This window comes from Bos taurus, chromosome X, assembly GCF_002263795.3.
Source record: "Bos taurus isolate L1 Dominette 01449 registration number 42190680 breed Hereford chromosome X, ARS-UCD2.0, whole genome shotgun sequence".
NCBI classification, from domain to species: Eukaryota; Metazoa; Chordata; class Mammalia; order Artiodactyla; family Bovidae; genus Bos; species Bos taurus.
The window spans coordinates 38306251-38329054 of NC_037357.1; the positions used below are offsets into that span (position 1 = coordinate 38306251).

Below are 22804 nucleotides of genomic sequence, written 5' to 3' on the forward strand. Positions count from 1 at the left end.
CTTATCTTTGACAAAGGAGGCAAGAATATACAATGGATTAAAGACAATCTCTTTAACAAGTGGTGCTGGGAAATCTGGTCAACCACTTGTAAAAGAATGAAACTAGAACACTTTCTAACACCATACACAAAAGTAAACTCAAAATGGGTTAAAGATCTAAACATAAGACCAGAAACTATAAAACTCCTAGGGGAGAACATAGGCAAAACACTCTCTGACATAAATCACAACAGGATCCTCTATGACCCACCTCCCAGAATATTGGAAATAAAAGCAAAAATAAACAAATTGGACCTAATTAAAATTAAAAGTTTCTGAACAACAAAGGAAACTATAAGCAAGGTGAAAAGACAGCCTTCAGAATGGGAGAAAATAATAGCAAACAAACCAACTGACAAAGAACTAATCTCAAAAATATACAAGCAACTCCTGCAGCTCAATTCCAGAAAAAATAAATGACCCAATCAAAAAATGGGCCAAAGAACTAAACAGACATTTCTCCAAAGAAGACATACAGATGGCTAACAAACACATGAAAAGATGCTCAACATCACTCATTATCAGAGAAATGCAAATCAAAACCACAATGAGGTACCATTTCATGCCAGTCAGAATTGTTGCTATCCAAAAGTCTATAAGCAATAAATGCTGGAGAGGGTGTGGAGAAAAGGGAACCCTCTTACACTGTTGGTGGGAATGCAAACTAGTACAGCCACTATGGAGAACAGTGTGGAGATTCCTTAAAAAACTGGAAATAGAACTGCCTTATGACCCAGCAATCCCACTGCTGGGCATACCCACTGAGGAAACCAGAATTGAAAGAGACACATATACCCCAATGTTCATCACAGCACTGTTTATAATAGCCAGGACGTGGAAGCAACCTAGATGTCCATCAGCAGATGAATGAATAAGAAAGCTGTGGTACATATATACAAGGGAGTATTACTCAGCCATTAAAAAATATTTTGAATCAGTTCTAATGAGGTGGATGAAACTGAAGCCTATGATACAGAGTAAAGTAAGCCAGAAAGAAAAACACCAATACAGTATACTAACGCATATATATGGAATTTAGAAAGATGGTAATGATAACCCTGTATACGAGACAGCAAAAGAGACACACATGTATAGAACAGTCTTTTGGACTCTGTGGGAGAGGGAGAGGGTGGGATGATTTTGGAGAATGGCATTGAAACATGTATAATATAATATATTAAATGAATCGCCAGTCCAGGTTAGATGCATGATACAGGATGCTTGGGGCTGGTGCACTGGGATGACACAGAGGGATGGTACAGCAAGGGAGGTGGGAGGGGGGTTCAGCATGGGGAACACATGTATACCCGTGGTGGATTCATGTTGATGTATGGCAAAACCAATACAATATTGTAAAGTAAAAAAAAAATAATAATAATAATAAAAAAACAAAAATCCTAAAAAAAAGAAAACAAAGATCATGGCATCTGGTCCCATCACATCATGGCAAATAGATGGGGAAACAATGGAAACAGTGACAGACTTTATTTTCTTGGGCACCAAAGTCTGCAAATGGTGACTGCAGCCATGAAATTAAAGACACTTCCTCCTTGGAAGAAAAGCTATGACCAACCTAGACAGTATATTACAAAGCAGAGGCACTACTTTGCCAACAATGATCTGACTAGTCAAAACTATGTTTTTTCCTGTAGTCATATATGAATGTGAGAGTTGGACCATAGATAAGGATGAGTGCTAATGAACTGATACTTTTGAACTGTGCCAACGGATGCCAAAGAACTATGGAGTTGGAGAAGACTCCTGAGAGTCCCTTGGACTGCAAGGAGACCACACTAGTCAATCCTAAAGGAAATTAATCCTGAATATTCATTGGAAGGACTGATGCTGAAGGTGAGACTCCAATAGTTTGACCACCTGATGCGAAGGGCCAACTCTTTAGAGAAGACCCTGATGCTGTGAAAGATTGAAGGCAGGAGGAGAAGGGGACAACAGAGGATCAGATGGCTGGATGGCATCACTGACTCAATGGACATGAGTTTGAACAAACTCTGGGAGATGGTGAAAGATAGGGAAACCTGGCATGCTGGGTTCCATGGGGTGGCAAAGAGTCAGACACAACTGAGTGACTGAACAACAACACAGACAGTGTAGATACTCACTATCAGAAGGGTGGTTGCATCCATATACACATACCTGCATGTGTTAGCTGGGGCCACCTTTCTTCCCTCAAGAGCACACTTGATCACCGTTTCCTGTGAATGCCTACTTTTCATGCCATTTTGTCAACTTTCTTTACAGCATGGATGCCCTGATGTTCAAAATATTTGCTTTCATAAATTTTTACCATTTAGATGAATGCAATGCAGAAGATGCAGTTGTTGTCTCAGTCCCTCTCTTCACACCCAGAAATACATTGTTAGTAGGTCCTCCTTCTCTGTGCACATTGTACAAACATGTATTAATGTTCACCTACAGATTTTAGCTCATTCATTATCAGTAGCAAATGTTGTGTTCATGACAGGAGCTATCATTTCCCTAATAGAGCCACGTGTGTACGACTTTGTTCACACATACCACTCATAGATCTAATATGAAGTAGATGATGGCCACACAGATATACTTTGGGCATCACCAGCACAAACTTATTCCTGGTCGAGGTTTTGAGTCTTGTGCTCCAGGGAACTCTGTGTTCTGGCTCTCAGAGCACAGGTGTCATGTGACGACTCAGCAAAAGGGAGAAGGAGAAACTGGTGAGTGAGCCACTGCAGTCTCCCTGCATTAGCCCATAGCACAAACTCAGGGATGGCTGAGTTACCTCAGTCCCAACCAGTGAGCTCCCCATACCACAAGATACACACACATGCACTTACACACACTTTCTCTCTCTCAGCGTGACATTAGAGACCTAAGATACCCTATATGGTTGCATATCATCCATGCTTTCTGCCCCTACACATGCATGCACATGATTCTGCTTCCAGGGTAGATGTTATTTTCAGCTCCTTCTAGTTTGTGATTTTAAAAGGACACTTGGGAAAATGTAAAATCATGCTCACAATCCTAAAATAGCACCAGTAAACTAATCACCTAGGAATACTTAATGTAGGCACATCAGTCCAAGGACTCTAGAATTTTTATTCTAGCCATACCTGTGCTGTATATTAAAAAGTTTCTAAAAATTGTATGACCTACTTCAGTATTCTCTCATATTTAGTTTTGTGTACATTCTTTCAAGAATGAAACACTTTCTTTGAGTGCTTTCAGTGCACAACCAAGATGCCAACTGCAGTTCTTTTTTTCTGATTACTACAGCAATGCTCCTTAAGCTGGACCATCAGAAGGGAAGGGTGTTAGGTGAAAATATTATGCATTAAATGTCCCTCCCAGCATACGCTTTGGCACATTGCCCAAATACCTTCCATTCAGGTTTGGTACACAGACATGCAGAATAATTTCTTTTCATATTTTGCACTAACTGGAGTGCAATACTCTTACAGGTAAGATGGATGACAAATGACAACAAGATAGATAATGACTTGTCAATATGGATCACCTTATGCACAGGAGGAACTATGTGTTAACAACAGAACTTTGAACTAACCTTTAAAGTAGCCTGAATTTTCATAGGGCTTGGAAAAATTAAAATGCATCCAATGTTTCAGTTCACAATCAAATCAAATGTGTCTGTAGAGACAGAATGCACACAGGACAACAGATCGGAGGCTGAATTAACAGTCACCCTGCTGCCAGAACTTCACTGTCAATTTCAGACCATGGTAAAGCCCTCAAATGCACAAGCTTCAAGTTCCTAGGTCCCGGTGCACCTCTTGTTCTATTCCAGTTGTGCCTTAGGTGGGGGACCCAAGAACATGATGGCACAGAGCTTTTATTTCTCCAATCAACAAGCCTGATGCTATACAACTTACCAGAGGACATGAAAGACGTGTAAATGCAGTGGAAAAGTCTAGAAAGGCAAACAGGAATGTCATGACATGGTTCCATCAGAAAGAGAAGAGGAACAAGGATGGAAATGTGTGGTGAGGGCAGATGTTACTTTTCAAATCACTTTGCAAGTCAGTACGGGGAATCACACATTTACATGTCCACAGGCACCAAAATCTTAATTTTACAAAGATGCTGAGGGGATAGGAAAGGAATAGGAAACATTAGGCTATGTGAACAAACAGAAAGCAAGTGTAGAAAACGGTTCCATACCATTACATAGAATGCAGTGAGGATACATTTGAAATGTTTGGCATGTCTTCTGAGGTACATTTTTATTCAGAAAAGGAAATATTCACTTTTAAAATGTGTGTACACCTAGCCACATAAGAGATGTTCAATTGAAGAGAGAGAGGGGATACAGAACATGCATACTGAAGGAGCAAAGAGCCGACAATTTCACAAATAGAAAATTTCCAATGTGGGGGAAAATATCACCTCAATGTGCTAAACTCCAAGCATAATATGTTCACACACACACACACACACATACACACATGCGTGTGCACACACACACATGAGATATGCAAATATACACACAAGCAGTAACAGTAAGGCTTTACAAAACCAAAGCAAAAGGAAAGACCTTAAGAAATAAAGACAGCACAACTCACCTGATTATTAGGCAGGGTCCACTTATTATTTTCATTAGAGGGAGCTTGATAGAATTATCTGGAGTCCGAAAAAGACAAAAAGGGAGCAATGGGACCAGAAGGAGGGCACCCTGGTAGGAAGATTGGGGCACTGGTCTTTCTGGAAAAAACTCTGGAAGATACGTCAGCTCCTAGAACCCATGATCTTGGAAGAGAAGGCCTCAGAGCTTGGGCTCAGACTTCTGAGGAAAGGGGCTGTCCAGCTCTGTGAGGTTCCTCAAGGATGTCAGGGGAAGGGTGCATGAAACTGAGACCCCTCACAGGGAAGTTGGGAAAAAATGATGAGCCTGCACCACAGGGTCAGGATCTGAGAGGAGGCCCTTCTACCCTGTCCTCCCCACCAACTCCCGTCTGGGGCTCAGATCCTTTAGGAGAGAGTTCTCCAGTTTACTGATGCTGGTCTTTCTGTGGGCAGCCATGGAGACAGCCCTTGGAGTTTGGAGGTGAGCCACATTATGGACCAGTTGCTCCTACTGAAGTCACGCGTCCCTATCCCTGTTGTGTGAAAGGGCAGTCGTGGGGGTGACCCTGAGAGGAGCAGGAACAAACAGGAAGGTAGAGCCAGTTGTCTTGCTTCCAGACCACCTGTCACACCCCACCAACCCCACTGGCTGACCCTCCCGGGGAGCCAGATGGCAGAGTGAAAATGGGGTTGGCAGAACCCCGTCTCAGCACCACTCAGCAGCACACAGAGCTGGAGATGAGAAGCGTGAAACATCCTTTACCTGGAGCCTGATTCTCCTGACAGCACTTCCCTACCCTGATGAAAACTGCAACAGTATATCCTGTAAATGCTGTTGCAAAGAACTGACTCATTGGAAAAGACCCTGATGTTGGGAAAGATTGAAGGCAGGAGGAGAAGGGGATGACAGAGGACAAGATGGTTGGATGGCATCACCGACTTGATGGACATGAGTTTGAGCAAGCCCCAGGAGTTGGTGATGGACAGGGAAGCCTGACGTGCTGCAGTCCATGGGGTAGCAAAGAGTCGGACATGACTGAGTGACTGAACTCAATTGACATCCTATAAATGCTCCATTTTCTCTAGGAACAAAGAAGACACCCCCAAACCATAACATCAGCAGCATCCATTTCTAAACATGCTGCTAAGTCGCTTCAGTCATGTCCGACTCTGTGCAACCCCATAGATGGTAGCCCACCAGGCTCCGCCATCCCTGGGATTCTCCAGGCAAGAACACTGGAGTGGGCTGTCATTTCCTTCTCCAATGCATGTAAGTGAAAAGTGACAGTGAAGTTGCTCAGTCGTGTCTGACTCTACTGGGGTCGCTAGGAGCCCACCAGGAACCCACCAGGCTCCTCTGTCCATGGGATTTTCCAGGCAAGAGTACTGGAGTGGGGTTCCATTGCCTTCTCCGATTTCTAAACATAACCACGACCAAAACCAAACAAAATAAACTTACCCCACAGTCTTTTAAGAAGGAGCTTGTGTTCATGCTTCCATAATAAAGGAGCCACTTCACTGCTTTTAATCCAATTTACCTAACCATAATTAGTGGCATGCTACAAGGAAATCTGACTTTTAGAGAACATGTTTCTTGGTTTGCCTGTGCCAGCTACTCAGGGTAGGTAGCTGATGATGTCCTCCCCTGGGCTATGCAAAGTTACCTTAGATCTTTCAATCCTGTTCACCTGTCCCATTTGCTGACTTCAAAATTTCTCCCTTATATCATACACATCAAAACACTTCACTCTCAGTAGGTGTAAATGATGAGCAAACTGAAGATCTGTAAGAGCTCACACAACAGACAACCATTGTGAAGCAAAGGTGTAGGATGAGAAGTGTTTGGGGATGCCTGCTTTCAGGGACTCAGGTAACAATGTCCTCACACAACAGGTGTGACATGACATGGGGCAGGGTATGACAGGTTACTCAGGCACCTTAGCACCCCACAAAAGGAGGAGCTTCCATGCTCTCTTTTAAATCAGGAGGGATCAGAGCTCTTAATATCCAAGTAAAGACCACACCACCGGCACCACACATACACACACACACACACACACAACTCACATTGAGAGCAGACACCAACTAGTGTCCATGTCTCTACACTTACTCCATCTCTCCAGTCAGTTTTCTTGTGAAATGTTTCTGCCTCTGGGAAAGAGTGCCTTACCCTGGTTGTCATGGAAACAAGAATGCGATCACAATGTTCTCTGTGCTATTAGCTTTCTGTGGAAATCAGGAAGGATTAATACATCAGATGCAGAGTGTTGGTCTCCTTTTTAGACAATGACCCCGCAGATAATCCAATGAATGAATGAATGAATGAATGAATGAACAAATGAACAACCAGACCATTGGACTATTAGAGACAGCATCTTCATGGAATAGGCAGTGGGGGACAGGAATTGTCACCAAATGGGTTATGTAGGGAGTAAAGTGAAAGCACAGGAGCTTCTGTTTCCCTTGAGACACATACTCTTAGGATGCAGGTCCCATTAAGGACCACCTTTCAACCTGCCATGACACACGAGGCCAGGGATGTTTGTGCAGATGGGATCCAAGGATTCAGGGTCAACTAGAAAAGACCCGCAGAGGGGAAAACGTGTGAGGATGACACACCTGGATGTCAGGGGGAGGCGAGTGAGAAACTGGAATGCCCGAAGTCAGCTCTCCTGAGGCGACCTCTAGTTAGAGACAGCCCCAGGACCACCCCGGACTCAGGACCCCAGAGTAAGACAAAAGCATGCTGCTCCATGTGCAACTCACAGGAGGAGAGCCAGCCAGACTTTCATATCACTGTGTACCAACCAGGTGAAGGCTTTCACCAGCTTCTTAGTGTGGAGAAAAGAGAGGGACATACCAGGAAGTGCCATCTAGCCTGTCTATTTTTGTTGCTATTATTCAGTTGCTAAGTCGTATTTGACTCTTTCCGACCCCGTGGACTGCAGCCTGAAAGGCTTTCCTGTCCTTTGCGATGTCCCAGAGGGTGCTCAAATTCATGCCCCTTGAGTCAGTGGTGCTATCTAACCGTCTCGTCCTCTTCTGCCCTCTTCTCCTTTTGTCTTCATTCTTTGCCAGCATCAGGTGCATGTACGTGTGCCTTGTGGTATGGGGAGCTCACTGGTTGGGGCTGAGGTAACTCAGCCATCCCTGAGTTTGTGCTATGGGCTGAGAGGTCCTGATTCAGGGAGACTGCAATGTCTCACTCACCAGTTCTCCTTCTCCCTTTTGCTGAGTCATCACATGACACCTGTGCTCTGAGAGCCAGAACACAGAGTTCCCTGGAGCACAAGACTCAAAACCTCGACCAGGAATAAGTTTGTGCTGGTGATGCCCAAAGTATATCTGTGTGGCCATCATCTACTTCATATTAGATCTATGAGTAGTATGTGTGAACAAAGTCGTACACACGTGGCTCTATTAGGGCAATGATAGCTCCTGTCATGAACACAACATTTGCTACTGATAATGGATGAGCTAAAATCTGTAGGTGAACGTTAATACATGTTTGTACCATGTGCACAGAGAAGGAGGACCTACTAACAGTATATTTCTGGGTGTGAAGAGAGGGACTGAGACAACTGCATCTTCTGCATTGCACGCAGCTAAATGGTTGAAATTTATGAAAGCAAATATTTTGAACATCAGGGCATCCATGCTGTAAAGAAAGTTGACAAAATGGCATGAAAAGTAGTCATTCACAGGAAACAGTGATCAAGTGTGCTCTTGAGGGAAGAAAGGTGGCCCCAGCTAACACGTGCAGGTGTGTGTATATGGATGCAGGGGAACTGTGTGGGGATCCCATATACCACCATATTGAGAGTGAGCATCTACAGTGTCTGGTCTCCTGTATATATCTCTCTGCACGTTTCATATTCTCTGAAATCCCACTTGATTAGTTCAGAAGCACAAGGAAACATACAAACATTATGGGTCCTGTGTTTGGTACACACGCACACACACACACACACACTGCTGCTGCTATTAAATCTCTTTTATTGAATTATAACTGACACACAGTATTATATTTTTTCAGGTACACTACTTAGTGATTCTGTGTTTTTATACATTACTCCATGATCCCCATGACAAGTCTAGTTACCTCCTGCCACCATACAGAGTTATTACAATATGATTGACTGTATTCCCTATCCTAACATTACATCCTCAGGACTTTTGATTCATTGCTTGTTCTTTTGGCCTCAATCCAGAGACATCACTTCCAATCCCAATGTCAAAGAGCTTATGGCCTATGTTTCATTCTAGGAGTTTAATGGTTTCAGGCCTTGTTTTGGTGTGATAAAGGGGTCTAGCTTGATTCCTTTGCATGTAGCTCTCTGGTTTCTCCAACAGCACCTGTTGAAAAGGCTGTCTTTTCCCTGTCATATACCCTTGCCTCCTATGGCATAGATGAATTGACCATGTGCCCCAGGCTGTATTTTCTACTAGTGTGTGTGTCTGTTTTCATGCCAGTACCATACCTGTTTGATGACCATAGCTTTCTAGTGTCATCTGAAATCAAGGAGCCTGATTCCTGAGGCTATATCCTTCTTTTTGAAGGCTGCTTTGCCGATTCAGGGTCTTTTGTGGCTGCTCCTACTAAACATATGTGTGCATGGCAGATGAAGGCTCTCATGGAGCTGGTCATCCCTACTCCTCTGAGACAGGAGGGAGTAGCAGAAAGTCAGTAGCTTACCATGGAACTATTTCAAAATGCAACAGAAGGGAGAAGTAAACATGAGCCCCACATTATAAGTGAGATTTAACTAACTTTTCTGTTTTAGAGTGGCATGCATTCCAGACTTGGGGAAGGGAGTATGACAAACTAATCCCTGGTTCAGTGGCTTAATTTCCTATCTTCTCTTGCATTTTCTAGATCCACTTTGGAGGTGCTCATGTCCTGGGTCTGTACAGCTGATGCTGTTTGACCCCTGAGAGAACTCTGTGCACTTCAGAAGCACTGAGCAGGGTGAAGGGTCTGCCAGACATGCAGTTCGAGTCTGGGAATTGACAGATCCAGCTCCAGAACCACACCTGCCACAATCCACACTCCCAGGGTAAGCCTTTTCCCTTCTCCTAAACATTTCATCTGGAATCAGTTCTCTATGCACCTCTGGATTTCAAGCTCATGCTCTTTAACAAAGCAATGCCCTGACACCCAGTATATCTGTATGCTGGTGATCACCTCTGGCTCCCCTGGGTGCACAGGCAGTGGGGGCACTGGCTCCATAGCAAAGAAAAAGTGAAGAGTTGCCCTGGGATCAGCTGCAGGAGTACAGAAGGCACAGGATATCAAGTGACACAAATGAAATCCTGGTCATGAGACTCCCTCCCCACATGGTTGCCCTTTAATGCACAGTAGTAACAAATAAGGCAAAGCATTGGGTTTGAAGGGCTTATAAAACGCCTCTGGAATATTGGCAATTTCTCCCCATGTATCTGCCATGTGCCTACGCCATAGGCACATGGATGCATGGCCTTTATACTTCTTTGCTTTATTGCTCATCACTTCTCTTTGGCTAAGCCTTCTGCTTTCACATCCCTTGTGGCTCAGCTGGTAAGGAATCTGCATGCAATGCGGGAGACCTGGGTTTGATCCTTGGGTTGGGAAGATCCCCTGGACAAGGGAAAGGCTACCCACTCAAGTATTCTAGCTTGGAGAATTCCATGGACTGTATTGTCCAAAGGGTCACAAAGTGTCAGACACGACTGAGTGACTTTCACTTTCTGCTTTCACAAAAGGCATATCTACTGCCAACCTCTGCCCCATCCTTAGACATTTCTTCTTTTTGACTTAAACATGTGGTGTGTAGAACTGGATTTGTAGCTAGTTGGGTATACTCAGCCTTTCCAACCTAAACCTTTGCTAAGGCAGCTCTAAGTCTGCCCTAAGCTGGTTCTCCATCAGGGGTGTATGTACCTTATGGGAAAGCCCGACCTTTCACCCACCCTAACCTAGTGGATTAGGGAGGCCTCCTCTCCTCTGGTCTCAAGTCAGATGACTGAACATCAGGCTCTATCCCTAATATTTGGTTGGCAAAGGTGCATGGAGAAGGCATGGACAGCATTTAAGGTCTCTATATCCATGTTCAAATCTGACAATGACTGGAACCTTTGAGGCCAATTCATCACATCCCAGCCTTGGGGAAGCCAGGGGCCACATGCTCCAAATAGAAAGTTACTATCTGGGGCCCCAAGGTTGACCTGAGATTCTGTGCAATCCAGTCCAACACCTCCTCATCCTTTGCCTGCTTTCAATCTACACCCCACTCCCCTGCCCTTCTGCCCCAGTAGAGTGGGACCCAGTCTGACCTGGAGGTAAGCTACTCTCTGCAACTCTTCATCACCTCCACGTCCTCACTAATTCCACGTACACCCTGAGACTCTTGCAAGTCATGGAGGGCTCTCAGTGCCTCAGGCACACTGAGGCATCATGCCTCAGTCCCAAGCCCACCCAGAGCCTCTCACCATGCCCTCGATGATCTGCCAAGCTCACTGACCCAGGACTGTAACCATCCTGAGCCTCCCCTTTTCCCTGGAAGGGCTTTCAAGATCAATTCCCCAATCTTATATCCACCCCTATCAGTGTGGAGTGATTGTCTCTGTCCCTGCAATCCAAGCAACCTTCAGGCTGTCACCCTAGGCCAGAAGCCATAGCTGTCAGATGTACCAACAGTCAGGTGCTTTGCACCCTGGGAATGAAACACAGCCATCCTGGTGCTGCCTGGCACAAGGACTTCTGACCTCATTAACCAAGCCTGAGATGACCTCTGGGCAGTTATATACTCACTTGTTTCCCAATGAATGTACTAGTAAGCCTCAAAGCTTGGTGGACCCCTTAGAAGTGCTAACAAATGTCAGTGTTCTGGAACCAGAGCATTGTGGCAAACCCAACATCTGCCCCCCACCTCATACTGTAAATAATATTGCTTGGTGATGTGTGAGCTTCTCTTGTGGCACAGACAGCAAAGAATCTTGCTGCAATGCTGGAGATAAGGGTTCAGTTCCTGTGTTGGGAAGATCCCTTGGAGGAGGGAATGGTTACCCAATCAAGTATTCTTGCCTGGAGAATCCCATGGACAGGGAAGCTTGGTGGACTAGAGTGCATGGGGTTGCAAAGAGTCAGACACAACTGAGCGACTAACACTTGGTGACATTTAAGCACCTACCCAGGGCTACCATTGGCTGGAAGGGTGCCTTGATGACCAATCAATGCCCAAAGGTGTGGATGCTTGTTGCCCTGGGGAGAGTTTCTGCCGGGAGCCAGCATGGGAGTTCCCATCCATGACAAAGGTCATGAAGAGAGGATCTGACATGCAAAGGCGAATCAGAACTTGAGAGGCCCCCTGGACCTGCCCGAGCATCTACCTCCAAACCAAAATCTGTCTGTTTTACTATTTCACGACTTTCACCAACTCTTTTGACATTAATGGGGGTCTATCCCCGACCACCTTTCTCTGAAGAAAATCAACTTAGAGCTCTAGTTAATAAGTCTCATGGGCATAATAGGAGTGTTTGAATTCAAACCCCTCTGATGACTTTCTAGCTTGCATGGCAGGTTTGTTCGGACTCCTGCAGCTACGCATGTGATTGTTCACAGCCTCCCAACCACGAGAGGCATGGGAAGCTTAAGATATTCTAACAATGCAGAGCTTCTCAGAGCGTTAAAATTGTTAGAATTGAACTAGTAGAGGATTTCTTTGTTGAGCTAATGCTTGCTTCCAAGTTTCCATATCCCTTACCTACTGTGTCCCTGGGAGTGTATTGATTAATATAGTTGGTATATAGAAATGTAAGTAGTATCTTTAATGTTTGTAACCTTGGACCCTTGAGTTAATTCTTTTCTTGTTATAACCCACCACACTTTTGCCCTATAGGAATGCAACTTTATCTAATGCTTTCAGAGGGTGGCACCTGACTTTAGAATAATCACCTTTAGAGAAAAATAAGTTTTCTGAAGAAAGGGTCATAAAATGTTAACAGGCCTCCTGGCCAGAAGATGATGTAAATCACCTAAAGCCTTTGCATATGATAAGTTTGCAGAAAGAAAGCCTGGCTTCGATAAGGGCCAAGGACTGCTGACCTTGCATGGCTCTACACCCCCTATTATCCTCTATACACAACTCAAGGTATAAAAGCTACTTTGGAAAATAAAGTTGTGGGCCATGCTCATCAAGCTTGGTCTCCCCATGTCATTCTTTCTTGCTTCCTTTTCTCTCCTTTTCTTTTCTGTTCTTCCTTCAGGATAACTAATTTGGAGCGCGGGGGCCCTCTGAGACCACTTATTTGCCTGGGCTTCTAAGACCCACTCGAAAAGGTGCCTAAGGTGGGGCACTTTCCGCGATTTGAGAGGGTGCCTGTGGCCTCCGTGGTCAGTGAAAACCTGATATCACAGGTTTTATTGGCTTTCTTTCTGTGTAAACCAGTTAGTTCAAGCCTCTGTCTCTTTCTCCTTTTATCTATCCCTTTGCCAGCGCTGTCCTCCCGAGAGAATCCCTGGATCCAACCGGGGCTGGACCCCAGTAAGTTTCAGTGAAGGAAGCCATGAGCCTGGGATAGGCCACTAGGAGACTATGGCCATGGTGACCCAGAAACCACAGTGACTGAAAAACTGACCCCAAGCAACAAAGGGAGGAAGAAAAGAAAGCCCTTCCCCCATCAACCCAGGTGCACAGGCACTTTCATAGTGAGATGACCCCATCCAAGCTCTTCATCCTCTTTCCCAATGAATCCTCCCCTCCCCTCCAAGACTCCTTCCTTGTCCTGACCGGACACACACCCACTCCTCAGCCCCCATCCTTTCCCTTGGAGCCTTTGTTCCTCCACACCAATGCCCTTCTATGCTCACCTTGTTGTCCTTCCAGAGGCCCAAGACAGCCATTTGACTCTTAAGAACTATACCATCAAAACAGAGCATTGTTACAAATTCATGAACACCATCCGTGTGTACTTTTTCTATTTGCATGCTTGAGAGGCCAGTGATCTAATGAGCATGTGTGGTACAAAACAAAGCTTCTATATTTGCACAGGCTGCATTAACTGTGAAAAGTAAACGTTTCAAGAAAGCATACTCTCAGTATAAACAGTTGGAGAATGGAAAATCATGACTGGAGACAGGTTGTCATTTGGTGTTCTTCCATTTCTCCCTAAGGGAATCTCGGATGAAGGAAGAAGCATATCAGCCAGTCCTTAAGGAAGGGATGTTTTTGTTTTCTAATGGTCTCTTCTGTTCTCTGTTCTTCCCTCCTCTTTTCCTACCTTCTTTTTGACTGGGTTCTTTGGTAGCTCAGATGTAAAGAATGTGCCTGCAATGCAGGAGACCCAGGTTCAATCCCTGGGTCAGGAAGATCCCCTGGAGAAGGGAATGGCAACCCACTCTGGTATTCTTGCTTGGAAAATTCCATGGACAGAGAAGCCCGGAGGGCTACAGTCCATGGGGTTGTGATGAGTCGGACATGACTGAGCAACTTTCATTTCACTTTTGACTGGGTACTTTTTATGACAACTTTCTTCTACACTCTCTGTTGTGTATGGGGATCAACAGGTTCTAAGGGCCTTTGGGAAGGTAGGCAGACAGGGAAGTGAGGATGAGGATGAGTTTAGACAGTAAGAGGGGGAATAGGGTTGAAGATTCTTTTTGGAGAGTAGTAAGAGAAGGTGCTGGATTCATAAACTGATGGATAATCTTGAGTTTCATCTACACTGAGAAATTTGGCCATAATCCATTGCAGATAAAACTAAAGGCAATAAAGGGTGAAGTCAATGTAAAATATGCTAACAGTTCATTCATAATGAACTCATTTAACCCCTAAACTAAGATTTATTCAGCACGTACCATGATCCAGACACTAGGTTGGGAGCCAAACAAAGGCTAATAATGACTGTCATGAACAAGTGGTTTGTATATCTGATCTTTACACCAATTCTGCAAGGTCAACGGGGGTTATCTCATTTTACAGAATGGGACACTGAGGACAGACAGAGTTGAGTCGTGTGCTCCACATCACCTAGTGTTGAGTCTACATTTATCTGTGTCCAAAGCCCACACATTCCCCATTCACACACCACATGGCCAAAAAGAGCCAAGAAGCACTGAGAGGTTTTCTGTGGCAATTGGCCGTGCTTTTTGAAAGTTGTCAAACATGCATAAAGGTAGAAAGAACACTAATGATCCCCACCTATACACCACCCAGCTTCATCCATTAAATTATACCTCATTCTGTTTCACATATATGCTGTTCGAGCTCTGTCACTACCCCACCCCCATTCAGCCATTTTAAAGCAAATCCTAGATAGCCTTTTATTCACAGCCCTTGCATACATATATCCATTTCTTAAAACAACAGGCTTGATGAACTGTCAATAATTCCTAACATTATCTAATATCTGGTCAGTGTTTAAATTTCCCAGATTATTCTATAAATGTCTTTTAATTCTCAGCTTATTCAAGTCAGGATTCAACCAATGTCTGCACCCTGCCTCTGTCATGCTTGTTAGTCTCTTAAATCTATTATCAGTATGTCTCCTCTTGCTTTTCCTTCCATTTTATTTGTTGAAGAAATGAAGTCCTTGTGTCCTAAAATTTCAGAAATCCTGGGTTTGGCTGGTTGCATCCCTCTTGTGTTCCTTTACCTGTTCTTCTAGCCACAGTTATTTACTGTAAACTTATGAGATTCAACAGACTCAGGTTTGACATTTCGGTGAGAATACATCATAGATGTTACTTTGTACTTCCGTTTGCATCCATGTCCCATCAGGAATTATAGCTAAAGACTGAGACATGACTTAGCTATGAAGGAACAAGAACAAAGGTTAAAAAAAAAATTAAGCCAAGCCTGCTGATATTTCTACAATTTTGGTGCTTAACACCGGATCAACTGTCCTCCAAGTTTAGCAATTTTATGTACAAACCTCATTTCTATTATTTTGTTTACTCTTCCATCTTAGAATTGTTGTAACTGAAATTCAGGTAGCTTCAGTGACCATCTTTGTGATATCTGCCTTTTTAGGGGCAACAGATCAGATCAGATCAGTCACTCAGTCGTGTCTGACTCTTTGCAACCCCATGAATCGCAGCACGCCAGGCCTCCCTGTCCATCACTAACTCCTGGAGTTCACTGAGACTCATGTACATCGAGTCAGTGATGCCATCTAGCCATCTCATCCTCTGTCATCCCCTTCTCCTCCTGCGCCCAATCCCTCGCAGCATCAGAGTCTTTTCCAATGAGTCAACTCTTCGCATGAGGTGGCCAAAGTACTGGAGTTTCAGCTTTAGCATCATTCCTTCCAAAGAAATCCCAGGGCTGATGTCCTTCAGAATGGACTGGTTGGATCTCCTTGCAGTCCAAGGGACTCTCAAGAGTCTTCTTCAACATCACAGTTCAAAAGCATCAATTCTTTGGTGCTCAGCCTTCTTCACAGTCCAACTCTCACATCCATACATGACCGCAGGAAAAACCATAGCCTTGACTAGATGAACCTTTGTTGGCAAAGTAATGTCACTGCTTTTAAATATGCTATCTAGGTTGGTCATAACTTTCCTTCCAAGGAGTAAGCGTCTTTTAATTTCATGGCTGCAGTCACCATCTGTAGTGATTTTGGAGCCCAGAAAAATAAAGTCTGACACTGTTTCCACTGTTTCCCCATCTATTTCCCATGAAGTGATGGGACAGGATGTCATGATCTTTGTTTTCTGAATGTTGAGCTTTAAGCCAACTTTTTCACTCTCCACTTTCACTTTCATCAAGAGGCTTTTTAGTTCCTCTTCACTTTCTGCCATAAGGGTGGTGTCGTCTGCATATCTGAGGTTATTGATAGTTCTTCTGGCAATCTTGATTCCAGCTTGTGCTTCTTCCAGCCCAGCGTTTCTCATGATGTACTCTGCATATAAGTTAAATAAACAGGGTGACAAAATACAGCCTTGACGAACTCCTTTTCCTATTTGGAACCAGTCTGTTGTTCCATGTCCAGTTCTAACTGTTGCTTCCTGACCTGCATACAAATTTCTCAAGAGGCAGGTCAGGTGGTCTGGTATTCCCATCTCTTTCAGAATTTCCCACAGTTTATTGTGATCCACACAGTCAAAGGCTTTGGCATAGTCAATAAAGCAGAAATAGATGTTTTTCTGGACTCTCTTGCTTTTCCCATGATCCAGCAGAAATGTGGGCCTAAATGGTAAATCTGAGTATGTATATTTACTATGGGCACTTGAAAAACATTCAGCAGAAAAACAGTGTCCTGGTTACCTTCTTCAAAAATTCTTGCACTGTATTTAATGTCAGTTCCATCTCTTGGCCATTTTTCTTTGTTTTATAATGTTGTTACTGTCTATACTGTGCTATAGCACTTTCCCCTATGCCTGAACATATTACCATATAAAAGAGGCTAACCCAGTTTCCCTAACACAAAGTTCAATACACTAGTTCAACTTTTACAGGCCAAAATGTATCTCATAGAGTAAATTTTAAAACAAATATGTCCATTATAATAGTTTATATTTGAAACATGTTTCTCAGCATTGGGAAAGAAAAGTTGCTACTTTGCATTTCTATAAATTTCTATAAGGTTAAGATCCACACAATGAGAAGTATTTTTGTTTTCTGCTTGGTTTGTTGGTTGGTTGGTGAACTCAGTATGTTGATAAAAGTGGGTTCATGGGGACAAGATGGCAGAGGACTAGGTGGATGTGGAGTACATCTCTCTCTGTGGATACATCAGGAATGTACCTTCAGACACAGAAGTGCAGGCAGAACACAAGCTGAGAGTAGACAGGAGTACCTGACCAGTGGAAAAGAACGTATAGAACCAGGAAAAACTCTGTAGGCCAAAGGAACTAGGGGGAAAAACAGAAGTGTCAGTAGGACTGGACCTGCCCTCGGCAGGTGGGGGAACTGAAGCAGGGGTCCGATTCCCACATTGGGGCAACTGTCTGAGTTAGAGGAGAAACATTTAAGGCTGAGAGTGAAACAGCTGATCTGTGGCAGCCTAAATGGGATGAGAATCAGACAGTCCTTGCTGTAGCCATACATACTTCAGACAGGGACACTGGTGCCTTGGAAGGCACAGCAGCTGGGAGCTGGAGTTTAGGGATTGTGGAGCAATCTCAGGGTAAGACCTGCTGTTTACTGTGGAGAGACAGATTGAGGGCATGTGAGGGAGGAGATGGTGTTGGGATATGCTGGTGGAGAAAAACCGGGCAGCCATGGAAACAAGGTGATACTGCTGAGTCACGCATAGGGGGTGGGGCCATCACCACATCTGCTCTCTCCCCACACACCAGCATCAGCAGCTGAATAAAAGAGAGGCTGGCCCATCAAACACCTAATGCACTGGACTGCAGTGTAGGACCACACCCAGGGCACTCCTTTAAGTGACTGACACACCAATCTACAGAGTAGGACCCCAGCCAGGGGTTTCCCTCTATGTGCCTGATGTGCTGATCTACAGAGTAGGACCCCACCCAGGGTGCCCCTTTAAGTGCCTTATGTACTGATCCACAGAGTAGGACCACAGTCAAGGGAGCCCCGCCCCATGTGCCTGATATACTGAACAACAGAGAAGGACCTCAGGCAAGGGAGCCCTCTAAGTGCCTGAACGGGTGGAGCTTTGGAGAAAGACTGGCTAGAGAGGCCTTCTGATCGCCAGCTACCAGAGGCTCGAAAAAAGTGTCTAGTTAGGGCCATAACTTCTGCACTGGAGGCAATCCGTGTCTCTGCACACTTGGTGCTGCCAGGGTCTCCTCAAGCCAGGGAGCTGCGTTACTGTCATGCTCAACTCTTATTGGGGCAGAGCTGCCACAGGCAAAAAAAAAACCTAGCATCTATGCAGGCAAGGTCATTTCAGTTATGTCTGATTCTTTGCAACCCTGTAGACTGTGGCCTTCCAGGCTTCTCTTTCAGGGAGAGGGGGTTTGCCAGGCAAGAATATTAGAGGGTATTGGACCATACTGGTTGTCATACCCTTCTAGAGCACTATATTTCCTGCTGCCCTAGCCACCAACTCCCCTGAGTACCTGGTGCTATCAGAACTGCTGCGACCCAAAGAGCTCCACCACCTCCACACTTGGCCCTCACAGGAGCAAACTGAAGTCTTCCGGGCAGCCTCAGGAGCAAACCCAGTGGATGACCCACATGTAGAGGTGGAAATAAAACCACAATTGAAACCCAGGGGCAGTGTGGCTAAGGAAGAAGACTCTAAATCTTGCCACCAGCTGTACAAGTGGCAGATTAAATCCGCATGATCAACTAGGCAGACTCTAGGTCTATGGAATATATAAAAGGTCATTGAGAGCTCCCACAAGAGAAAACACACTAGTTCTGATAGTTGTGGACACTGGAGGCAAGAACACACAAGAGGAGGACCAGATTAGAATATGAGCTTCCCCTACAGCAGGCCCAGAGGTCAGCAGAATGTTGGCAGTTATCCTAGGTAGGTAAAGTGGACTGTGACTCCCAGCAAGGGAAAGGACTCTGACAGCAGACACTCAAGAAAAACATTTCTTAATCTTAATTTTTTACTTGTTCTGTAGATTCTTTTTTTTTTTTCTCTTTGTTCCCCATCTGTTGTAGTTGTTGATTTTGTTGGCATTATGAAATCCAATGAAACTTTTGAGCTTTGTTGTTTTCCTCAGTCACATTTTTTATTGTTGTTATAAATCTCTGCCTCTACATTGGGCTTTTGCAGTTCTGTGGGGTTTTCCTTTTTTTCTTTTCTTTTTAAAAACCTATTATTTTTTTTTATACATTTATTCTTTTGCTTGCTTTTCCTAATGTTCTTTCCCCTTGCAGTTAATCTTTAATGTATATAAATCTTCTTTATTTACCTCTATCTAATTTTGGTATCTATTCTTTGTTTTCTTTCTCTCCTTTCTTCTCATCATATTTCATTTTCATTGCTTAATTCCAAAATTGACACCTTGCTTTAGTTTTGTTTCCCAGTTTGTGCTTTAGTTAGTTTTGTTCTGGAGGATATAATTCTTGGTTTCCTTTGTTTGTTGGGTCAGTCTATTAAAGTACTGGGTTAGTACTTTATTTTTGTTGGACTGTTTTGATTCTACTTATGGGTGTATATGTATATGTGTATATTCAGTCATACTTTTTATTGTTGTTATAAAACTTTGCCTCTATGTTGGGCTTTTGAAGTTCTGTGGAGCTTTCCTTTTTTTTTTTCTTTGTTCTTTCTTCCATTCTTTACTCTACTCTTTTTCATATTTTTAATTTTTAAACCTATTTTATTTTTCTACATTTAGTCCTTTGTGTGCCTTTCCTACAGCTCTTTTCTCCTTGCAGTTAAAATTTCCCCAACATGGAAAAGGAAATAGTCAATCAAGTCCTAGAGGCACAAACAGTCCCATACAGGATAAACCCAAAGAGAAACACACCAAGACACATACTAATCAAACTAAAAAACACTAAACACAAAGAAAGAATATTAAAAGCAGCAAGGGAGAAACAACAAGTAACATACAAGGGAAACCCCATATGCTTAACATCTGATCTTTCAGCAGAAACTGCAGGCCAGAAGGGGATGGCAGAACATATTTAAAGTACTGAAAGGGAAAAATCTACAACCAAGATTACTGTACACAGCAAGGATCTCATTCAAAATTGGTGGGGAAATAAAAAGGTTTCCAGACAAGCAAAAGTTAAGAGAATTCAGTACCACCAAACCAGCTTTACAACAAATGTTAAAGGGGCTTATATAGTCAAGAAATACAAGAGAAGAAAAAAGATCTACAAAATCAACCCCAAACAATTAAGAAAATGGCAATAGGAACATATATATCTATAATTACTTTAAATGTTAATGGATTAAATTCTCCAACCAAAAGACACAGACTGGCTGAAGTGATACAAACACAAGACCCATATATATGCTGTCTACAAGAAACCCACTTCAGACCTAAAGACACATATAGGCTGAAAGTGAGAGGATGGAAAAATATATTCTATGCAAATGGGAAGCAAAAGAAAGCTGGAGTAGCAATCTTCATATCAGACAAATAGACCTTAAAATAAAGAAGATGACAAGAGATAAGGAAGGAAACTACATAATGATCAAGGGATCAACCCAAGAGGAAGACATAACAATTGTAAATATCTATGCATCAACATAGGAGCACCTCAATACATAAGACAAACACTAACAGAGATAAAAGGAGAAGTTGACAATAACTCAATAATAGTTGAAGACTTTAACACCCCACTCACACCAATGGACAGATCATCAAAATATAAAATTAATAAGGAAACGTAAGTCTTAAGTGATACTTTAGGTGAGATGGATCTCATTGATATCTTCAGGACATTCCATCCAAATGCAGAGGAATACACCTTCTTCTCAAGTGCCATGGAACATTGTCCAGGAAGAGAAAACATCTTGGGTCACAAATCAAGCCTCAGTAAATTGAAGAAAATTGAAATCGTATCAAGCATCTTCTCTGACTACAACGCTATGAGACGAGATATCAAAAAAAACAACGGTAAGCAACACAAACACATGGAAATTAAACAACACGTTTCTAAATAACCAACAGGTTACTGAAGAAATAAAAAAATTTCCAGAAACAAATGACAATGAAAACATGACAACTCAAAACCTATGGGATGTAGGAAAAGCAGTTCTAAGAGGAAGTTTATAGCAATACAATCCTACCTCAAGAAACAAGAAAAATATTGAACAGACAACCTAACTTTACACCTAAAACAATTGGAAAAAGAAGAACAAAACCCCCAAAATTAGTAGAAGCAAAGAAATCATAAAGATCTGAGTGGAAATAAATGAAAAATAAATGAAAGTAACAATAATAAAAATTAATACAACTAAAAGCTTGTTTTTTGAGAAGATAAACAAAATTGTAAAACCTTTAGCCAGACTCATCAAGAAAAAAAGAGAGAAGAATCAAATCAACAAAATTAGAAGTGAAAAAGGAGAGATTACAACAGAAATTACAACTAAACAGATCAAAGCAAGATCCTCTATGACCGACCACTTACCACTTAGAGTAATGGAAATAAAAACAAAAGTAAACAAGTGGGGCCTGATTAAACTTAAAAGCTTTTCCACAGCAAAGGAAACACTAAACAAGGTGAAATGACAACCCTCAGAGTGGCAGAAAATAATAACAAAGGAAACAACTGCCAAAGGAGTAATTTCCAAAATACACAAACAGCTCATGCAACTCAATACCAGAAAAACAAACAACCCAATCAAAAAGTGGGAAACAGACATAAACAGACATTTCTCCAAAGAAGACATGCAGATGGCTAACAAACACATGAAAAGATGTGCGACATCGCTCATTATTAGAGAAATGCAAATCAAAACTACAATGAGATGTCACTTCACACTGGGCAGAATGGCCATTATCAAAACGTCTTCAAAGAATAAATGCTGGAGAGGATGTGGAGAAAAGGGAACGCTCTTGCACTGTTGGTGGGAATGTAAGTTGATACAGCCACTATGGAAGACAGTATGGAGATTCCTTAAAAAATTAGGAGTAAAACCACCATATGACCCAACAATCCCACTCCTAGGCATATACCCTGAGGAAACAAAGATTGAAAAAGACACATGTATCCCATTGTTCATTGCAGCACTTTTTACAGTAGCTAGAACATGGAAGCAACCTAGATATCCATCAACAGATGAATGGATAAAGAAGTCGTGGTACATATACACAATGGAATATTACTCTGCCATAAAAAGGAACACATATGAGTCAGTTCTAATGAGGTGGATGAACCTAGAACCTATTATACAGAGTGAAGTAAGTCAGAAAGAGAAAGATAAATATTGTACTTTAATGCATATATACAGAATCTAGAAAAATGGTATTGAAGAATTTATTTACAGGGAAACAATGGAGAAACAAACATAGAGAATAGACTTATGGACATGGGGAGGGTGGAGGAGAGGTGAGATGTATAGAAATAGTAGCATGGAAACTTACATTACCATATGCAAAATAGCCAAAGGGAATTTGCTATATGGCTCAGGAAACTCAAACAGGGGCTCTCTATCAACCTAGAGGGGTGCGATGGGGAGGGGGATGGGATATATGTATACCTATGGCTGATTCATGCTGAGGTTTGACAGAAAACAAAAATTCTGTAAAGCAATTATCCTTCAATAAAACAAAAATTAAAAAAAAAGTAGGTCCATAGGAGGCCAAGGTCATGAAATCAAC

At 42.9% G+C, this 22804-nt stretch overlaps 1 long non-coding RNA gene across 2 annotated transcripts in view; it reads right to left on the reverse strand.

Annotated features, from left to right (window-relative positions):
- Positions 1-6793, reverse strand: part of LOC132344299 (uncharacterized) — an 84860-nt gene extending 78067 nt beyond the window's left edge. The window contains exon 1 of one of the 2 annotated variants that reach the window (XR_009493512.1): positions 6685-6793. This is a non-coding gene — a long non-coding RNA (uncharacterized lncRNA). The remainder of the gene's footprint in view (positions 1-6684) is intronic. The other variant, XR_009493511.1, reaches the window with a different exon arrangement.
- Between the last annotated feature and the right edge of the window lie 16011 nt (positions 6794-22804).